At 36.7% G+C, this 21,661-nt stretch overlaps 1 long non-coding RNA gene across 2 annotated transcripts in view; it reads right to left on the bottom strand.

Annotated features, from left to right (window-relative positions):
* The window catches only part of LOC120100657 (uncharacterized), an 88,041-nt gene extending 74,869 nt beyond the window's left edge, over window positions 1-13,172 (bottom strand). For both annotated transcript variants that reach the window (XR_015673583.1, XR_015673594.1), the window contains exon 1: window positions 13,005-13,172. This is a non-coding gene — a long non-coding RNA (uncharacterized LOC120100657). The remainder of the gene's footprint in view (window positions 1-13,004) is intronic.
* Window positions 13,173-21,661: the final 8,489 nt, after the last annotated feature.

Below are 21,661 nucleotides of genomic sequence, written 5' to 3'. Positions count from 1 at the left end.
AATGAAAGCGTTCAGAGAATGACGAATTCGAAAGCTGTTCATGTCTCTGTTTCTGAAGGAAGCGATTGCGCTTTGGTACTGGCAACTTGAACAATCAATGAGGACATGTTTGATATTTAGTGGAACCTTGCCAGTCCGAATCTCATCAAATACCTGCTAGTCTTTTAATTCTTCTTCCTTTTTTTTTAATTTTCAATCTGAGAACCCATGAATTTTCTTAGACTAACTGATCAAAGAACATTGGCCCAAATGGAGTCAGGGACTGAAAATGCCTGAAGACTTACTCAGCCGAGGAAGTTGATCCAGGTTGCTATTTAAATCTGCTGCTTAAGTGTCCTCGGCATCCATGCTGCATTCTTCACTTGGTTCAGAGGGCAGATATTTGGGCCAAAATATCCCTAAGCATTCGGTTGCTAATGTGGACTTTAAACTGTTTACAAACAGCTGTTACAATAACCCAAATACCCGAAGCAAAATATGACATATTCAAGGATCAGACTGTTAATGACAAGCATTTGTTCCAACAGCACCTAGTGACTTGAGGTAATAAAACCCACGATGAAAATGGCATTTGTCACATGTAAGCAGCTGTAGTCATGAGTGGAAGTGACTACCCTCTTACAAGCCCAGTTCCCACTTTGAAACCAAACCTCACAGCCGTAACAAGGCCCATGTCAATCCAAGGACAGTTTTGGAAAAAGCAGAAGCTCTGAGTTTCTAACAGAGAGGCAGAAATAACACAGTAAATAAACTGGAAAGCTTTTGCGCCCGCCGTATTGCTCAGACGTTAGGTTTGTGGGCAACTCACTATAATCAAACAACAGCAGTAACAACCAAATCTCGCTGTTTACAAGCCGAACCCCTTCTAGCAGCTGTTCTGGTGCAGAAGCACCTCCGGAAATTGGTCTCGGAAAGAAGAAGGTGTATTTTTGCTGTTGTTTTCTTGTTTACTTGCTTCCTTGCTTGCAGTTGCCTGAAGTGAGTTTTGAAGGGAAAGGGATTTGTCAGTTCGGGCATGTTTATATAGATATCCTGGAAATCAGTAGGATGAAAAGGCAGTGGCCAACAAGAGACAAAAGCCATCAGATCTTCTCTTCCTTCTGGTTGGTTCCCGAATTGTGATTGGCCATTCATACCTAATCCTTCCTTCCTGTTGTCAAATTGTATTTTCCCCTCTTCCTCGTTATATTAACTCCATTTCAAGGCCTTATTACTTGCTGCTAATGAAATATAAGGACAGTTGTAACTTTCGTTTCCACTTTCATTGTCAAAGCGTCCGGCAACAACTCTTCACCAGCTTGACGCGTGGAGATCCGTAGTAAAGTTTCAGGTGCTTACAGAGGACTTGAAATATATTTTTCTTACTTGTCGTCATCTACTGTAATTTTGAGAAATTCTCAGTGTTTTTCTTTCTCAAATTGGTTTCTTGAATGAAAAGCCAACATTTATAGTTTGACAGATGTGTATTAATGTGTATTCATGTTTGAATTACCTGGCATACCTTGTCATCACATGCTTACAAATGACTCTAATCACTTAGCGATGGACATCTATCCGTTTTATTATTCTTACCAATGACATAATTACGTCTGTTCATACTTTTCTCAGAATCAACTACAATATAATATCACACTTACAGACTTGTTTAGGAGAAAAACATAGTGTCTACTGGAATGATCCAAACAGAGACAAAATACAATTTTAAAACCACTCATCACTTGTAAATTCCTTTTATTTTTTTTTCAACCAGAAAGATACAAAGAGGAAATGTTAAACTTTCATGCAATATTTTGGCTTAGTGTCGTTTTGCAAAGCTGGTATGTTCCTGTTTTCAGAATGTAACTTTTATGTAAATGTGCTTTTGTGTGAGGGTTACAAATCAATTCTGTCCTGATCCTGTGGACCAATAGAGTTTCTCTATAATAAATTAAAGGACATAATCTGCATTAATTCTTCAGGATTAAAATAATTGCCTAAAGAAAATTAATATTAGAATTTCAAAATGTATTTGGTAACTTATTTTAGGGTTATGTATTCTTTATTTTGTACTGTGGTAAGCAAATTCTCAATTTCAAATAGTTTAAATTTATTTTCACAGTCAAATACTGAGGGAGATAGCAATTTCTTTATAAGTAACAAACGTTTACTTATTATCTATGCTTGCAATTTTTTGTTTTAAAAATATTATCATTTTATTTGAAGGGGACATAGTCCACACTCATATTTTTCTTCTCCACGACTCTGGAGATAGTTTAAAGGAAATCAGTTGCGATCCTGCAGGGATGACATCTTCTTCCGGCTTGTGATGGCTCTGTGTCTAAATAGGGGGGTCTTTAAAAGAAAACTCCCTCTCCAGAGTTACTCACGTGTCTTTTAAGCACCAAGATTCTCTTTCTGTTATTCAGAGGTTTTACCAAGAAAACTGTTGACTTCAGCACTAAAAATATCTCAGATGCGTTCTGATTGTTTCACAAATTGTGTGAGGATTTATTTTTCTGGCGCTTAAATTGCTCTTGTGCTTCTAGTGAAACCATTTAGAAATCAAAGCAGGAGACTATATTTTCTGCATATCCACTATAGACAAGACCTCTTTGGTATTTTGCATATATTACCGTGTTTATCATTAATAATCATTAGGCAGTGAAACAATTATTGTGCTCAAATTACAAAGAGGGAAACTGAGGCTCAGGAAGCTGGGTAATGTCACCAAGAAAGCCATGGTAGAAGGTTTACTGTTCGCATGTATTTAGCACCAGCCTATCTTGTTACCTCATCTCATGCTGCTTCCCAGTGAGACAATTGTTTCTTTACTACTTTAGGATTTACCCTCCAATGAGTTATATACAAGTGATCGGTCAGTTACTTTCCCTATGAACATAAAATAGTGAAAAACATGTCTTTGGATTAGATTCTTTATTCCTTTAAAGTTATTGGGAATTTTACATGGTCTGATAAAAAGAATTACTGAGAAAGAAACCATCACTGAGGAAAACGTACACGAACCAGCCTACGGTGTGAAGAGCTGTGAGGCCTCAGAACCAGCCATATCCTTGGAAGCAGCCATGTCCTTGGAACCAGCAGTGTGCATGCTCCACTTTTCTTCTCATGTACTTCTTTTCCATTTGGATTTATCTCTTATAGGCAAACATGCCCGATTACCCACAATCCGGAAAAATCAGAGTTAGAGCCACAATTTACGCTCTGTCACTCAAAATGAAGCATTAGCCATAGGGAAAAAAAAAAGAAGAAATAAAAAACCTATTGCATATGAAGTTCTGTGTTCATATCAGTTCATGTTCTGGGCATATCTCGGGGATGATTTGCCTTTTCTTGTTAATTTAAATAAAATCTTTGGATTATTTTCCATTCATATTTCTGAATCTTACTCTGAATCTTAGCACTCCCATTTTCTACATTTCAAGCTAAGAACTCTACCGTACTTTATTTCCCTTTTAGGAGTAGTTGCAAAGTTCTAATTGACAGAATGAAAAGCAAAAGAACCCACTGAACACCCACTACATGCTTTTTTAGAAAGGGGGAAACATTCTATAAAAAAACACTGAACAATGCAAGACACACATGGATGAACACGTGTCTTAATGACATTTGTGTGCACTTCCTTCCCTAGTAAGTCCTTCTCACCATGCAGCCCACAAACCACAGGACACAAGACCGCTGTAAGGCCAGTTTTAGTAGCATACATACATTTTCAAAAATATTTGTCAGTCCCCAAATCCTAGCTTATATTTCAAATGGATAGGATATTTAGCATTTCTGAAGCCTGGCTCCCATTGCGTTGTGTCATCTACACAGTTTGTTTCGTATATAAGTATAATTCAAGGATAAGCGGTCATATCCCTCCTGTTTTTTTAAATGTAAAAAATTAATTTACTAGATTTACAATAGGATGGAAATTTTGAAGAAGCAGTGTAAAAAACAAATTAAAAAAATCACACTGAAAGTGCTGTAGGATGGTCTACGGACAATCTAAAATTCTTTCTTTACTTTTAAGATGTCATGTACATCCAGTGTTCCGGTATCTGAGAGAGATACTTCACTGACCTATCCAGGTAAAAGCACACACGGCAGGGCTTGAAACTGAAGAGACATTTGCTTATAAATAGTGTCTCAGGGAGGAAAATGCCCAACAGTTTTTACATATGCAGTATTTAGCCCATAAAGAGAATAGAAGTATCTTATCTTCTATTCTGCTAACAGGTTTCAGCAGTTTTCTGAATACTTATGAGTAGCTCAGAAATTCATATAAGTTCATGTAATTCACACAGCATCTGCTGTAAAAAAATAAAGTGATAATTTACATCCAATTAAAATATCTCTCATTAGATAAAATGATTTAATAAACCAACAAATTTATATAAAAGAATAGTATTCACTGGGAATAAAATGAGTCAATTTGCTACGCAAACAAAAAAAAAATCAATGAGCAGAAAACTGGAAAAGAACAGGTCCAATGTCTTTTATATAAAATTTTAATTTGTTGACTTAAAAAGAAAAACGGTGTCCTTACTGTCTTAGAATTTATGTAAGTTATTTTAAAAAGCATATCTATTCATTGGATGAAATTCTTATTAAATTGCTAAAAATACATTTCTGAACCTCCTGTATCTGGTACAGAAGTAGAAGTTTCTGTAATGTTTGCTACATATTATCACCTTTCTGCCTTTTAAATGTTTTCCAGTCGTACTGCATGGGACTGTATGCAATCTTGACACAAAAGGAAATTAAAGTTTGTAATTTCTTTTTATGCTATAAGTATCCGTTACCTTTAAAAGAAGCTTAGATCTATCTGGCAGGCAATTATGCAAATGCATTCTGTAAGGGCATATACTAATGATAAACCATGAAATAAACTCAAGGAAAAAAGAGGTGTTGAGCAAAGAGAAAGTAAGTCTTGCTATTTTTTCCCTTTAAATATTTTTAGGGCTCTTCGCCACTGCTGTTGGGTCATCTCTCTTAGCTGTACTCCAGCCTTTGTCAGTCTGGAGGAGGCAGCCATGTGTCCACGGCTGCTTATTTAGAATGGTGAGGACAGATGGCCTGGAATTGCTGAAGAAGACCTTAAAATATATTTAAAAGAGGAAAGGAAAGAAAAGGAAACAATGAGAGAGGACATAAAAAAGAGACAAATATGTGGCAAAGAAAATCACACACAAACACACACACACACACACACACAGGGATATGTACATGGGTGTGAACAGACTACAAAGCAGTAGGACTAGATTTAATATACATACTTTTTTATGTAGAAGCGCACTTTTCATTGTTCTTACTATGGTCTCTGTTTAACAGAGGTTTGATGAGTACACTCCCTCCTGTTCTGACCTTAGAGCAACCTGGCTCCCATGCTTGGCCTGGCAATTTTGAATTGTACAAGCTCGAGGGCTTGGCTTATCTAAACCATACTGAATTAACCACATTGAAACCCCTGACATCTTAAGTCAATGCTTCAATATAATTTCTCAAAATTGATTTGTCTGGCTCACCACTCTTCTTTACTCTTTTCTATAACTTTTACAGAGATGTACAATGTAGCTCAGTAAAGACTTCATTGGGGGATTGTTTGTTTCTTAGTTATGGGAGAGCAAGGAGAGATAGTAATGTGTAAGTTTGCGAGTGTCGGTGCATAACTGTTTTCGAGTAAGAAGGCTTAAACAGGTATTTAATATGATAAAGTGGCATGAGTCGATAACCTACTATGTATTTCATATTAATATTTTCCCATTTTTCAGCTTTACTCCATTTCTTCAGAGTTCCAAGTGTGCCAAGTAAGAGAGGACCAGTGGGTCAATTTCCAGCTCCTCTCCGGCTTCTAAAACAAATATTAGATTCCACGTTTCTTCTTTTTGCCTCCTGAGTTGTCATGGTTATCAAATAACACCTTCTCTAAATTCTCTCTCATTTTAACTCCTTTTCCTGCTTTGAAAAAATACGTTGTACAAAGACAGAGGAAAATATCACCATCAAGTTTGGGATTTATAAGTAGCAAAGGAGGCAGAAAACATGAGATGCAATAAGGAAAGAAATGTTTTCTTAACCATAAATGGAAATTAAGATGCTGTCTCGAAGCATTATGTCTAAAAACCTACCTGAGTTCTATAGTGGTTCTCTGAACAAGGCCCTGGTATCATACTGCCTGATGAACTGTATTGTGCTTAGATTTCTTCTACAAGGATTCCTGTCCCCACACACCCAACCACCACCAATGAAACAGCAGAAAGGATGCTGGATTTCTAAAGTAAATCAAGGAATATTTTTGGATACCAGCACCTTTAAAAATAGAATGGTAGGGTTCATAAACAGAGCATTAGAAATATTCAATACTTTTGTTTTACATAAACATCTGTTGCTCATATGAGCATTTTGAACACTGAGTGCTTCAGCTTATCCTAGGGATGTGTGCTGGGTGGTGGCTTCCTGCGGACTTGGCTCCAAGGAGGTCAGACTAACTCCCTGCCCGGTTGGCTCAGCAATTTCCCAGTGGTCAGCACATCTTGCCATAATCACATAGTGGTGCCCCAAGCCTGATTCTAAACTGTACTTTGTACCTTCTAATGAAAGCATCCCAAAATATCCTTAACCACTCAAATTCTGGAACAGCCATGACCTCAGACTGGACCAGAGTTTGCTTAGCCAGAATGGCTGGTGAAAAGCTCCCTGTGTGACACTCCCCCTGTCTAGTTTTTGTTACTTTACCCTTTATTATTACATGAATGAGCCGAGGAGTCTGTCACATAGTTTCCTGGCCAGAAAAGTGTTAAATTCTCACACAACAGCACAATTTTGAGTATATTTGAAATGATGTCAATAAAGAAAAAGTTGTAAAAAGTAATTATAAAGAATATTTTTGTTTAATTCTACAATGATAGAATTTAAGAAATGAAAATGCCTTACTCATTTCACTTGTTGGAAAATGTTTATTCTGCTTCATCAACAAGAGAGAGCGTCATCCTGCTTTTAACATAGTAACCCCAGCATTCCTTGTTTCAAACTACAAGCAAGTGACTGAAGGACACTTGCAATAAGATGTCATTAGAACTGTCCAGCGACAGCCTCAGAAACTTATAGGAAAATAGAACAAATGAGAAAGAGCCATTTTTCACAGAAATTTCAACTGAAATAGAAATCTGGGGGCAGGGAGAGAATGATATCTGAACTCAATGTGTATCCCTGGGTCCTTTATGTTGTCATGTTTTTGTGTGACAGAGTCAAGTTACCTGCTAGCATAATCCAGTGTATTTGACATGCATATACACTCTGGAGTTCAGTAGGACAATAGGGAATTAAGAAACAAAAATGAAATCCAAAGATGCCCATAAAATTATTTTGCTATGTCAAATATTCATTTTGATTTCTCCAAAACCCCCTTTCGAAATAATGCTTCTGGTTAGATGTCCTAAGTCACACAGCTTGTTTAGTGAGGACGTAGGTTGGAGTTAGCTCTCTCATATCAAGCGTTTTATTTTCTTCTAGGAAAAACTGTATTTATAAGAGGTAAGTAGCAAAGGATGTTGACATGGTTTTGTTCAAATTCAAACTACTTTTACTTATGTGGGAGTGGCTTTCCTACTATAGATACACTTTGTAATGATAACTGAATGGCAAGGTAAAATACCTTTTATCTTTTCAGCTCTGGATACTTTTATTGCTTAAGCTACAATGCTTTCAGACACTATGGTATTAAGATATATTAATATTGGGGTTGGGGATTTGCTCAGTGGTAGAGCGCTTGCCTAGCAAGCGCAAGGCCCTCGGTTCGGTCCACAGCTCCGAAAAAAAGAAAAAAAAAAGATATATGAATATTTTGGTGGCATGCTACTAAGAAGATATTTACAAATGCTTATTTCATACTTTTAAATATATTTTGGTAAAATCATTCTGTTATTAATATATGTAAAATGTATTTTAAAAACCTAAGTTCTGATTTAGTGTTTCTATAGCCAACTTATACTCTATAAGAATCATAGTTTAAATCTATGTACCCCCGTTTGAGGGACTGCAATACTTTCTAGATATATGAAAAAGCAGTTACAAATAGTATAAGCACAATTACACACACATACACACACACGCACGCACACACACAAATATATATATATATATGTATATATATATATATATACATATTCCACTTCTTAGAGAAAGAACAAATAGAAGTATAAGAAGAAGGAAAACAGAGGAGGAGGAAGACAATAAAAATCAACTTCTCCTGGGAACTCTCTGGGTCTTGGCTATTCTCTTCTTATTTTTCTGTCCCTACTGGAAAAGAAGAAGGCTCTACTAAGAACCACAGCTGTGTTGAACACAAGTGAAAGTCAATTTACCTTGCTAATTTTTAACATGCTGCTTTCTTTAACTGCAGAGCTGTCTTTTTTCTTTTTCTATCCAGAATTAGTTAATTTTTTTCCCCGCAATCTATTTTTTCCCCTAGAAAGTAACCCCTTGTGTCCTACCATGGGCTCCTCACTGAATGATTTCTTTCTCTTCTAATTATATTTCTTCACCTTGGGAGGGCCTCACACTGCTTCAGGATAAGCAAGCCAGCAGAGCCTAAGGTCAGGTGTGCCCTAGAATCTAAGTCTAGAAATTACAATCACTGAACAAGAGCAGAGGAGGGAAAGAAGAGGCAGAGTGGGGAATTTGTAGCAATATTGAGGCTCAGTTTAAGGAATAATTAAACGAAGAGCATCCTATGTTACAGCATTTCATAGGAACCTCTGAGGACAGAATGAAGACTTTCCGGGCTGCTCTGATGTGAATTCTTCCTGAAAGCCATGAGGTTAACAAATTACATCTATCAATGGTGAAGCTTGCAAGCTTTAGTTAAGTACTTCTTGTTCCATGGTCAGCAAATTAAAGTTCTACCCATGAACCACCCAACACAGTGTTTCTATTGCACATACTCATTACACATACATATACTGCAGTTTAAAGTATCTGAAAAAATATGAAACATACTCAAGATCATAAAAGGGAGCCTCGATGACAAAGCTAAGGGGGTAGGGGTTTGAAAGAGGAATTTTCTAAGATAATTCTTGAAGACCAAAGAGAACTCTATTTCTGGAGAGGTCTGGGACCTTGTGTAGAGGAGACATTCCAGGTAGAGCCACTGTAGGTAGAAGAAGAAGCAGAAACAGAGCTTTACAACCAAATCTTCAGCTGGGCTTTTGTTTAACACATATGCAAATTGCACACTGCTTCATTTGAATATTTATTTACTGCATTTGTGAAGGAAATTGGGGGATTATAGCCTCTCCCCAGCTGTGTTTTAGTTAATGACTGGTCAGCCTATTAGCTTGTTCTACTAAATGGATTCTCTGCAGAAGGAACACCTTTTTACACTCTGACTAGAAATTCTGTACATAAACAGTAGGAGAAAACAGCAAATCGGGCCCAGGAAGCCTAACTCTCTAAAGGAATGTATCTCTTCCAAATCTTTAGAAACTAGCAAAAAAGTTACTTAGTAATGATAAATTTGTATCTTTATAATAAGCAAATGCAGCACTTGCCTACATAACTTTGAGGGAGATGAGGGAACCTAACTTTCTCAATAGGGAAAAGACCCAAGATCCTCTGTTTTTTTCTTCCCAGAAAATGCTCATTTTGCTCCTCATCAATGGAAACTGGCTACAGAGATTTTACAAAGTTACTTGATTAATACCTGGCATGTCCACAGAATGCATTTATTTTCTTTTCTCCCTGTTTTCTCATGACTACAATGAGGAGGAGGAACACACGGTGCTACTTCTCTGGTTCCCAAATCTGGCATGCTGCCACAGTTGGCCAGTTTTTCACTTTGAAATTGGAGACCTGTAACTTTACAAGCTCTTTTCTAAGGATTTCCTAGTGAATATATCCTTAAATCAGAGGCCCTGGTTAGTATATTAGTGAATATAATAATTGATGTCTAGCAATCTATCATTTATAGGTTGATAAGAAGAATAACACGAAAATAACATGTATTTTCTGGTATACGTAAGTTTCAAACAATAAGGGAAATTTGTCTTGCTATCAAAATACCTGTCTTCTTTATAGGTTTTTCTCAAGTTCAAATTGATCTAGCCTTGTAGATAAGAACATGTAACTAATCCCAATACTGTCCATCAGATGAAAAGCAAATTCTTCCTGGCAAACCTCTCATTTTTTTTTGCTGGGATCCAAGACAACCTTGTATTTTGGTTTATGTTACCTAGCAATCTGTGTAGGGAAAACAGTAACTTATTTAACAAAATTAATATTTAGGGTTATTTACACAAGAGAGTAACAAGTATCAAACTATTATCATAGGCCCCAAAGCCAAGAACTTAAAAAGAACCTAGAAATGAAAAAATGTCATTATTTCAAAATGGAAATCTTCCTGTTTGAAATGTGAATATTATCTATTGGAAAGACAGGGCAAACATTTATAGAACAAACTCAAACAATAAAGAGACCATGCTGTCAGACCAAGATAGACAGAGAAATATCAACTATGTCAATGAAAGAATATTACAATGATAACTATTCTAGCAACAAAACCGAGGTGCTTAACAAGAGTTCACTAGGTTTGTCCATGAGACAATAGCTGTTCACTAGGCAGAAGACTCTCATGCTACACTCTTCTGTGTGTGGAGAACGGCGCACATATTTTGATGCATCATTTCCCCCCTTAAACACAAGCTTCCAAATCATCGCACAAAACCATCAGGCATATTTCTTGTTCTTTCCTTCTGTGGGGCAGAGGCAGACAGATTGCTGGATCAGATAGTGCAGAACGCTGTATACTGCATTTGAAATGTGCCTTTTTTAAAAGCAGCAGATTTATTGATTTTCTTAAGTAGAAAATATGCACCCGGACATTAGACAAACACAGACTAAACACAGACTGAGGAAAAGCTGATAATTTGATTAAACTGACTGAGCTTTTGTTGTCTGTGTTTGGGGAATTTCCAGTAATGTACAAGTGCCAAGCGGCCCTCTCCTTTCGAGTTTAACGAATCTCAAGTCTAAGCACAATGAATTTTACAATTGCACTGTATTTAGATAATTGTTTTTCCTCAGAAAAATATTTTGATGGACCCATATTTTGTGTTGTTGAAAAGAAGTGGTGCGGGGAAATCTTGCTTGGTTCAGCTCAGAGAATTTCACTCAGAAAAAAGCTTAATATTGGCCATGCACAAAGCATTTGGTACTGATGCTATGGCTCCTGATTCATACTTAACATGCACAGCCATAACATGGGCTTCAGTTAGTGGATATAAATATGCTATTTTGCTTAGTCCACTAAGAATAAAAAAAAGCAGGATTTCTCCAACCAAAGAAATATTTTTATTCAGTTGTCTATCTGTGTACCATTTGCTTAAATAAAAGCAAAATCTCCATTTTCCAAATGTTTTGCAGCTATATAAAATATTTGAATATATAGTTAAGACATAGTTGATTCAATATAGTTCACCAACTTTCCTGGCTGATTTGACTTAAATTCTTTAAGTGTGCAATGCTTCTTCCTATAGTTTGTTTCATAGATAATAAACATTAGATTGCCTGAGATTTCAAAGACCTCCAGTTCCTTAGTTTCACTCTGTGACTGGTGACGATGGAATTAATGCATCATGTGTGTGTGTATGAGTGTGTGTGTGTTTATAAAAATATAGCTATAATAGACTTCAAAAGCTATGTCATAATATCCATTTCTACATAAATTTTAGCCCCAGAGAGCCTCCTGGATTCTACTTCATAACATTTCAAATATCCACTTTGCAAATTATTTTATACCTTGTAATAAATGTTATTTTGTTCTTTTTATAATTATGTGAATCTTGGGTACTTATGCCTTATCATAATGGTATTCTGCATACTTCATATTGAGTACCTTTGTATAACATACCACTTCAGCTCATTTATTTTCCAAAATATTTAAACACAATGCTTCCCAAATACCTGTGCCTCCATTTGACATAATGGACCATCTTCCAGAACTATATTAATTTTCCCAAATAGATATGTAAAGCCCAAACAGGTCACCACTATGATGACTAGACAATGACTACTTGGTAGTCATCAATTTCTTAAACGTTGATCACTAATTTAACAGCTAAAGTATTATTGTAAAATGATGGCATATTAATTTTAGTAACTTACTTGAATAAACTTTATAAATTATACTATTATTTTAAAATTTTTTATCAAAGATTTTTTTGAAAATTTAAGATGACACTGGAATTTAAAATCTTTTTCCATATGAACTAAAATAAAGAATTAATTACTTATATCATCTGGTCTGGAGATGTTTATACAAAGCCACTTAGATATTTAAAGACCATTTAAATCTTACTCTTTCAGATTTGTCTCTCTGACTTTTCAAATATATAGCAAAAATAATTTGCACCAGTTCTCCCCATCATGTGAACTCATTGTAGAAAACAGCATGTATAAGAAACTGCTAATTTTTAGACAAAATACATTGCTTTAGGAACATAATTCTTATCCTTATGACCTTCAGTGAAAATTCAAGTATATTTTTGTTTCATTCCATAATTTGTAATTTTAACACTTAGAAATCATACATAAGTATCTAGATGCACAGACTCATCTCCAGTGTGTAGCCAATATACAACCCTTTGTAACCTGATTACAGTCTTGAATATTGAATATGCTCTTTTGAGAAATATGTAGGAGATAAGAAGTATTTTTTAAACTTTATATCTCGTGTGAAGGCCAGGTTCTTAATAATGAGGTGACAGTGTTTAGAAAAGTCTGTGAATAGATGAAGCCAAAAAACCTATATGCATCTTTAAATTCCTGCTTGGCCAACCATCTACTTTCCTTCTGTCTCTCTTTCTTAATCTGCATATGGCAATTGCACAAAGAAAGTATACCTGGTAATTTAAGTTTCTAAAAGGATAACATTTATTTCGATCTGTTTATATTTTCTTTTGATTAACAAATTCTTTTGTAATAATGTGGAGAAGTTAAGCTAAGTAATAGGGCTGAGAGTACAGTACCTTCTCAAAACAGCAGAGGCCGGGTGAGCACACACCATGAAACTTAATTCAAATCAAGAAACAACTGCTCTGAGTGGTGTAGGCAAGGACTCCTGCAGAGCACCTGAGGCCTTACAGGAAGCTGTCAACAGAAAGGAAACACACATGGAAACAGTCTGTAACCCATCTGAAACTTTCAGCAGTGGACCAAGACTTTCATGGGACTCTCCCAAGCATGGCCACCTACAGAAGACTTCACAGAGTCAAGCTTCTCTTTTCTCTTTCAAAAAAAAGTGTGCTTTTCTGATAGTGTATGTTTTGAATACTTTCAGAACACTAGCTCTCATTACAAAGACTGAATGCATTTTTAACCCATATTTTATATTTCTTCTTCACTTCTGGTACTTAAAATTTCTTAAATTGCTAAACTAGCAAGGAAAAGATTTTATAATCTCTATCAAGAAATTTAGTTTCTTTCACAGTCACAATGTTATTTTTTGTCAATAGAGACAACCCCTCACATAGGTGTTATGTATAATATGCAAATTACTAATAGGAAGCAGCTTTGATTAACTGTCACCTCCTTAAAATTTAATCTTATTTATTTTTTAAAAAACCATTAATCAGTACATAGTTTTTAATATGCACAGTTTTCATGGATGTAATTATTTTCACAGATAAAATATTCATAAATTTGAATAATACCATTATAAATTAAATGTAACCATATTCTCTTGTTCAAAGGATTGGAACTTGTCTCAAACTTTCGTTCCTCTTAACATCATATCTGATTATATGAAGAAAGTCATGGTTACCTACTTTGTGTGAATATTTGAGGACTTTCAGTGAACAGGAGAAGGAACATAGGTCTGATAGTCTACAAGTAAATCTATTCATTGAAAGGTTGCTTATTATAGCCATTGGTAATATTATGATTATTTAAAGTAGCCAATCTAAGAAAAATATAGTAACAAAACTATGTAACTTTTCTGAGAATTAATTTAATTATTTTTATTATAGATTATTCCAAAGATATTTGTTAACTCTTATTCCACATTATTTGAACCAATACTCCCAGAACCAGATTAACAAGCCTCTTGGTGAATAAGGGCGAGTATATAAATTAAATCTGTTTCTGAGCACAAAGTTAACTCTTACCTGTTAGACTAGACAGAAATAGCAGAAGTCTCTAATGTAATAAAGTGTTTAAGTTTGAATGAGTTCATCTGTATTTGTGTATATTTTTATGCTTATATATCTGTGCTTCTCTGTGTATCTGCTTGTATTTCTCACTGTGCATTTGTGTGTGTGCCTGCATGAGTACGTGTGTGTGTGACTATAACATCAATTTTACTAATCATTTTATTTGTTTACAGAAGCTTTGCAATTTTATGAGGTATCATTTCGGGATTGTTGATCTTAGAGCATAAGCCATTGGTGTACTGTTCAAGAAACTTTCCCCTGTGCCCATGTGTTCCAGGCACTTTCCCACTTTCTCTTCTATTGGATACAGTGTATCTGGTTTTAGGTGAAGGTCCTTGATCCACTTGGACTTGAGCTATGTACAGGAAAAGAAGAATGGAACAATTCATATTCTTCTACATGCTGACTACCAGTTGAACTAGTACCATTTGTTGAAAATGCTTTTATTTTTCCATTGGATAGTTTCAGCTTCTTTGTAAAAGATCAAGTGACCATAGGTGTGTGGGTTCATTTCTGAAACTTCAATTCTATTCCATTGACCTACCTGTCTATCTCTATACCAATACCATGCAGTTTTTATCACTATTGTGATACTGCTTGAGGTCAGGGATGGTGATTCCCCCAGAAGTCTTTTATTGCTTAGAATTGTTTTAACTCTCCATGTTTTTTCTTTTATTTTTCTTTTTTCTTTTGTTGTTGTTGTTGTTATTCCAAATGAATTTGAGAATTGCTCTGTCTAACTCTATGAAAAGTTGAGTTGGGATATTGCAATGAATCTGTAGATTTTTTTCAGCATGATGGATGCTTTTATTGTATCAATCCTTCAAGCCATGAGCCTGGGAGATCTTTACATCTTCTTCAATATCTTTCTTCAGAGACTTGAAGTTCTTGTCATACAGTTCTTTCACTTGTTTCATTAAAGTCACTCCAAGATATTTTATATTATTTGTTACTATTGTGAAGGGGGTTATTTCCTTAATTTCTTACTCAGCCTATTTGTCCCTTGAGTAGAGGAAGGCTACTGATTTTTTTGAGTTAATTCAATACTTAGCCACTTTGCTGAAATAGTTTATCAGCTGAAGGAGTTCTCTGGTAGAATTTTTGGGGTCACTTAAGTATACTATAATATCATCTGGTAATAGTGGTATTTTGAATTTGTATCCCTTTGATGTCCTTTTGTTGTCTATTTTCTCTGGCTAGACCTTCAGGTACTACATTGAATAGGTAGGGAGAGAGTAGACAACCGTGTCAATTGTCTGATTTTGGTGGCATTGATTCATATTTCTCTCTATTTAGTTTGATGTTGACTACTGGTTTGCTATATATTGCTTTTAGTGTGTTTAGGTATGGGATTTGAATTCCTGATCTTTCCAAGACTTTTAATACGAAGGGCTGTTGAATTTTGTCAAATGCATTTTCACCATCTAATGAAATGGTCATGTGGTTCTTTTCTTTGAGTTTGTTTATGTAGTAGATTACATTGATGGATTTCTTTATACTGAACTATCCCTGCATCCCTGGAATGAAACCTACTTGATCATGATAAATGGGTTTTCATATGTTCTTGGATTCAGTTTGCAAGAATTTGAGTAATTTTGCATCGATATTCAAAAAGGAAATTGGTCTGAAGTTCTCTTTCTTTGTTGGGTCTTTGTGCGACTGTAATATCAGAATTACTGTGGCTTCATAGAACAAATTGGGTAGTGTTCCTTCCATTTCTAGTTTGTGGAGTAGTTTGAAGAGTATTGGTATTAGGTCATCTTTGAAGGTCTAATAGAATTCTGCACTAAACTTACCTGGTCCTGGGCTGTTTGTGGTTGGGAGACTTTATTGACTGCTTCTATTTCTTTAGGAGTTATGGGACGGTTTAGATGGTTTATCTGATCCTAATTTAAAAAATTGTCTGTTTCCTAGTTTTGTTGAGTATAGGCTTTAGTAGTGGGATTGGATTATATTTTGAATATCCTCAGTTTCTGTTGTTAGGTCTCCTTTTTCTTTTCTGATTTTGTTAATTTGGATACTGTCTCTGTGCCTTCTGGTTAGTCTGGCTAAGGGTTTATCTATCTTGTTGATTTTCTTAAAGAACCAGTTCCTGGTTTTGATGATATTTTGTGTAGTTCTTTTTGTTTCTATTTGGTTGATTTCAGCCCTGACCATGAATATTTCCTGCACTCTACTCCTCTTGGGTGTATTTGCTTCTTTTTGTTCTAGAGCTTTCAGGATTGCAATTAAACTGCTAGTATATACTCTCTCCAGTTTCTTTTTGGAGGCATTCAGAACTATGAGTTTTCCTCTTAGCATTGCTTTCGTTGTGTCCTATAAGTTTTGATATGTTGTGCCTTCATTTTCCTTAAACTCTAAAAAGTCTTTTATTTCTTTCTTTATTTCTTTCTTGACCAAGTTATCACTGAGTAGAGCATTGTTCAGCTTCCTTGTGTATGCAGGATTTTTGTTGTTGGTGATACTGGTGTTGAAGGCCAGCCTTAGTCCGTGGTGATCTGATAGGATGCATGGGATTATGCCAATCTTCTTATATTGGTTGAGGCCTGTTTTGTGATTGACTATATGGTCAGTTTTGGAGAAGGTACCATGAGGTGCTGAGAAGAAGGTACATTCTTTTGTTTTAGGATGAATTATTCTATAGAAATCTGTTAAATCCATTTGGTTCATAACGTCTGTTAGTTTCACTGTGTCTCTGTTTAGTTTCTGTTTCCATAATTTGTCCATCACCGAGAGTAGGGTATTGAAGTCTCCCACCATTATCGTGTGAGGGGCAATGTGTGCTTTGAGCTACTGAAGTATATGGTAGATTTTTCAATTGATGAATATGAAGTATCATTCCTTATCATTTTGATAACTTTTGGTTGAAACTCTATTCAATATTAGAATGACTACTCCAGCTTGTTTCTTGCGACCATTTGTTTGGAAACCTTTTTCCAGCCTTTTACTCTGAGGTAGTATCTGTCTTTGTCACTGAGAAGGTGCATTTCCTGTTTGCAACAAAATGCTATGTCTTGTTTATGTATCCAGTCTGTTAGTCTAGGTCTTTTCATTGAGGAATTGAGTCCATTGATGTTAAGAAATATTAAGAAATAGTGATTGTTGCTTCTTGTTATTTTTGTTGTTAGAGGCAAAGTTATGTTTCTGTGTCTATCTTCTTTTTGGTTAGTACGAAGATTACTTTCTTGCTTTTATAGGGTGTACTTTCCCTTTTTGTGTTGGAGTTTTCTATATGTTATCCTTTTTAGGGCTGGTTTTATGGAAATGCATTGTGTAAATTTGGTTTTCTCATGGAACATTTTGGGTTCTCCATCTATGGTAATTGAGAATTTTGCTGGGTATACTATCCTGGGCAGTCATTTGTGTTCTTTTAGGGTCTGTATGATATTTTCTCACAATCTTCTAGCTTTCATAGTCTCTGCTGAGAAGTCTGGTGTAATTTTGATAGGACTACCTGTATATGTTTCTTGACCATTTTCCCTTCTTGCTTTTATACTCATTCTTTGCTTTGTGCATTTGACTTTTATGTGACAGGAGGAATTTCTTTTCTGATCCAATCTATTTGGAGTTCTGTAGACTTCCTGTAAATTTGTGAGAATATCTTTCTTCAGGAAACCAGAGACTTTATTTGATTTCTTCACCAGAATTTCTATACTCTCCAGAAAGAGAGAAGACTTCAAGCAAGATTGACACTACTTTTTAAAACAATTCTATTGGTTATGTTATTTATTTACATTTCAAATATTAACCCCTTTCCCTGTTTTCCCTCTGCAACCTCTGTCCCATTCCCTCTCCTTCTATAAGGATGCCACACCCCACTCCCACCTCAATGACCTAGCATTCCCCTAGCCTGGGACATTGAGCCTTCACAAGACCAAGGACCTCCCCTCCCATTGATGCCAGAGAAGGCCAGTCTCTGCTACATAGGTATCTGGAGCCATGGTTGATGGAGCTTTTGTTGATGGTTTAGTCCCTGGAAGCTCTGGGGGTTCTGGGGGACTGGCAATGTTCTTCCTATGAAGTTGCAAATCCCTTCAGCTTCTTGTTTCCTTCCCCTAACTCCTCCATTGGTGTCCCTGTGTTCAGTCTGATGATTGGCTACAAGCATCCACACATTTATTGGCAAGGCTCTGGCAAAGCCTTTCATGATACAGCTATACTGGGCTCCTCTTAGCAAGCGATGCTTGGCATCAGCAATAGAGTTGAGATTTGGTGGCTGCATGTGGGATGGATGCCCACATCCATGGCAGTCTCTGGATGGCCTTTTCTTTGGTTTCTGATCCACTCTTTGTCCCTATACTTCCTTTGGATAGTAGCAATTGTGGGGTAAAATGATGGGTGCGTAGCCCCATGCCCCAATCAGGGGCCTTTCCTAACCTCTGAATATGGTCTCTACAGGTTCTCTCTTCCTTTGTTGGGCATTTCAGCTAATCTTATCCCTGTAGAGTCCTGGGAGCCTCTTGCTTTCCTGACATGATGGACTTTCTGGTAGATACTCCCAGTTCCCTTTCCCCATTGCTACACACTTCTGTTCGTTTCCCTGACCTTCTGTATATCTCTCCATCTCCTGTCTTAAAGGAATATTCTCAAAAGTGGAAAAAGTGTGGATGACAGTTGCTTCTTTGAAGACAACAGCTATACCAGGTTGACTAAATTCATTAAGAAATATTAAGCAGAATTGGGCTGTAATAAGAAAGCATTTCAAATAGTTGAGGCTCAAGAGACTTTATAGTTGACACTGAAAACCAAAACACATACATGGAAGTGCAGGGACAAAAAAATGGAGCAGAGGCTGAAAGAAAGGCTATCCAGAGACAGTCCCATTGTACCATGCATTCCATCTATAGACGCTAAGCACCAACACCATTACTAATGCCAAGATGTGTGTTCAAACAGGAGCTTAGTATGGCTATCCTCTGAGAGTCTTTGCCAGCACCTGAATAAGACAGATGCACATACTCACAACCAACCATTGGAATGAGCCTGGAGACCCCAATGGAAGAGTTAGGGGAACGGCTGAAAGAGTTGAAGGGGATTGAAACCCCATAGGAAGAACAACACCATCAATTAACCAGACTCCTCAGAGCTCCCAGGGATGAAACCCCATGTCCATGGCCTCAGAGGACTGCCTCATCTGGCATCCATTGGAGGCTTGGTCCTTGTGGAGCTTTGATGTCCCAGAGATGGCAAGATGCTAGAGGGGTAAGGCAGGAGTGGGTGGATGGGTGGATGAGTGGGTGAATACCTTCTTAGAAACGAAGTTGAAGGATATGGAGTCATGGAGGGGAGACTAAGAAAGAGGATAAGATTTCAAATATAAACAAATAAAATGATGTATAGGAAGAAAGACAGACAGACAGACAGAAAGAAAGAGAGAGAGAAAGAAAGAAAAAAAGAAAGAAAGAAAGAGAGAAAGAAAGAAAGAAAGAGAGAAAAGGAAACCTTATGCTCCAGTGATAGTTATAAAAATCCATATTCCAAAACCATGAGATAAATGTGAAAATTAGGACTATACAAAACTAATGGCTCATAATGTTGTCTTTGGTGACAACACAAAATGGTTCACTAAAAGAATATAATCACTACAGAAAATGAAGCAGATATTTGCACAGTGATAGGAACCAAATGGAGCCATTAAGTAAAGGAGAAATTCCACAAGCAGGATCAAAGGCTGTGGTTATCACCAAACACATGTATCTAGAGAATAAAGGAGATTTGAACCTGAGTTCCTAAAAAAAGTGGCGAACTTATTAACATAGTATGTAAATGAAGGACATAAGAAAAGAGGAAATATTGATGGAATTAACTTTACACATTTGGTAGTCAGCAGATGTCCAAATAGCCTTGGTAAAATTAGTTGGTTACAGCAGTTGGAGTGTCACATACACACAAGGAGGAAGCATCTTCACCACGCCCCCCCAACACAGTATAAATACAGAGTGTTCATTGAAATAAAAGAGCAGATCCTAAGTCTTCCATAAAAACTTGTTAAATGCAGTAATTATTCTTGAACTGTTCATTCTGTCAGTCATTAAAACCTTATTGCCCCTGTTTCACCTTCTCTGTAACTTGGTCCTCCATTAAATTCTGAGTAATAAAGCATTTTGAATGTTGGATATTATCTTCGAGATATAGAAGTAAAACCTAAAGATGTTAGAGTACCACGATATTCAGAGGAGATGGAGAAACTAGAAATGGGGCATTCTGCATGCAGAAACATACTTGAATTAATTTCTATAAAAGGAAAATGAGAAATTAGAGAAGTATGATAAGGTACACTGTAACGTCTATTTTGTCTATGCTGCTTTAAGTTCCTGGTGAGTCTCATGTATGTTCCCACCCAGGAGCTACCTCAGATCTGCACATAAAAGACACACACAAACACACACATAAGCTCATTTTTTTTTGAAGATTGGTACCAGTCTTTTTTTTTCCTTTTTTATTAACTTAAGTATTTCTTATTTACATTTCGAGTGTTATTCCCTTTCCCGGTTTCCAGGCCAACATTCCCCTAACCCCTCCCCCTCCCCTTCTTTAGGTGTGTTCCCCTCCCCATCCTCCCCTCATTGCCGCCCTCCCCCCAACAATCATGTTCACTGGGGATTCAGTCTTAGCAGGACCAAAGGCTTCCCCTTTCACTGGTGATCTTACTAGGATATTCATTGCTACCTATGGGGTCAGAGACCAGGGTCAGTCCATGTATAGTCTTTAGGTAGTGGCTTAGTCCCTGGAAGCTCTGGTTGCTTGGCATTGTTGTTCATATGGTGTCTCGAGCCCCTTCAAGCTCTTCCAGTTCTTTCTCTGATTCCTTCAACGGGGGTCCTATTCTCAGTTCAGTGGTTTAGTGCTGGCATTCGCCTCTGTATTTGCTGTATTCTGGCTGTGTCTCTCGGGAGAGATCTACTACCGGCTCCTGTCGGCCTGCACTTTGCTTCATCCATCTTGTCTAATTGGGTGGCTGCATATGTATGGCCACATGTGGGGCAGGCTCTGAATGGGTGTTCCTTCTGTCTCTGTTTTAATCTTTGCCTGTCTATTCCCTGCCAAGTGTATTCTTGTACCCCTTTTAAAGAAGGAGTGAAGCATTCACATTTTGATCATCTGTCTTGAGTTTCATGTGTTCTAGGCATCTAGGGTAATTCAAGCATTTGAGCTAATAGCCACTTATCAATGAGTGCATACCATGTGTGTTTTTCTGTGGTTGGGGTACCTCACTCAGGATGATATTTTCCAGTTCCAACCATTTGCCTATGAATTTCATTGAGGCATTGTTTTTGATAGCTGAGTAATATTCCATTGTGTAGATGTACCATATTTTCTGTATCCATTCCTGTGTTGAAGGGCATCTGGGTTCTTTCCAGCTTCCTGCTATTTAAATAAGGCTGCTATGAACATAGTGGAGCACGTGTCTTTTTTATATGTTGGGGCATCTTCTGGGTATTTGTCCAAGAGAGGTATAGCTGGATCCTCAGGTA

This window comes from Rattus norvegicus, chromosome 2 (genome assembly GCF_021556685.1).
Source record: "Rattus norvegicus strain SHRSP/BbbUtx chromosome 2, alternate assembly SHRSP_T2T, whole genome shotgun sequence".
Taxonomy (NCBI): Eukaryota; Metazoa; Chordata; class Mammalia; order Rodentia; family Muridae; genus Rattus; species Rattus norvegicus.
The sequence above is the reverse complement of the archived record's forward strand: the minus strand, read 5'-3'. Positions and strand labels throughout refer to the sequence as shown.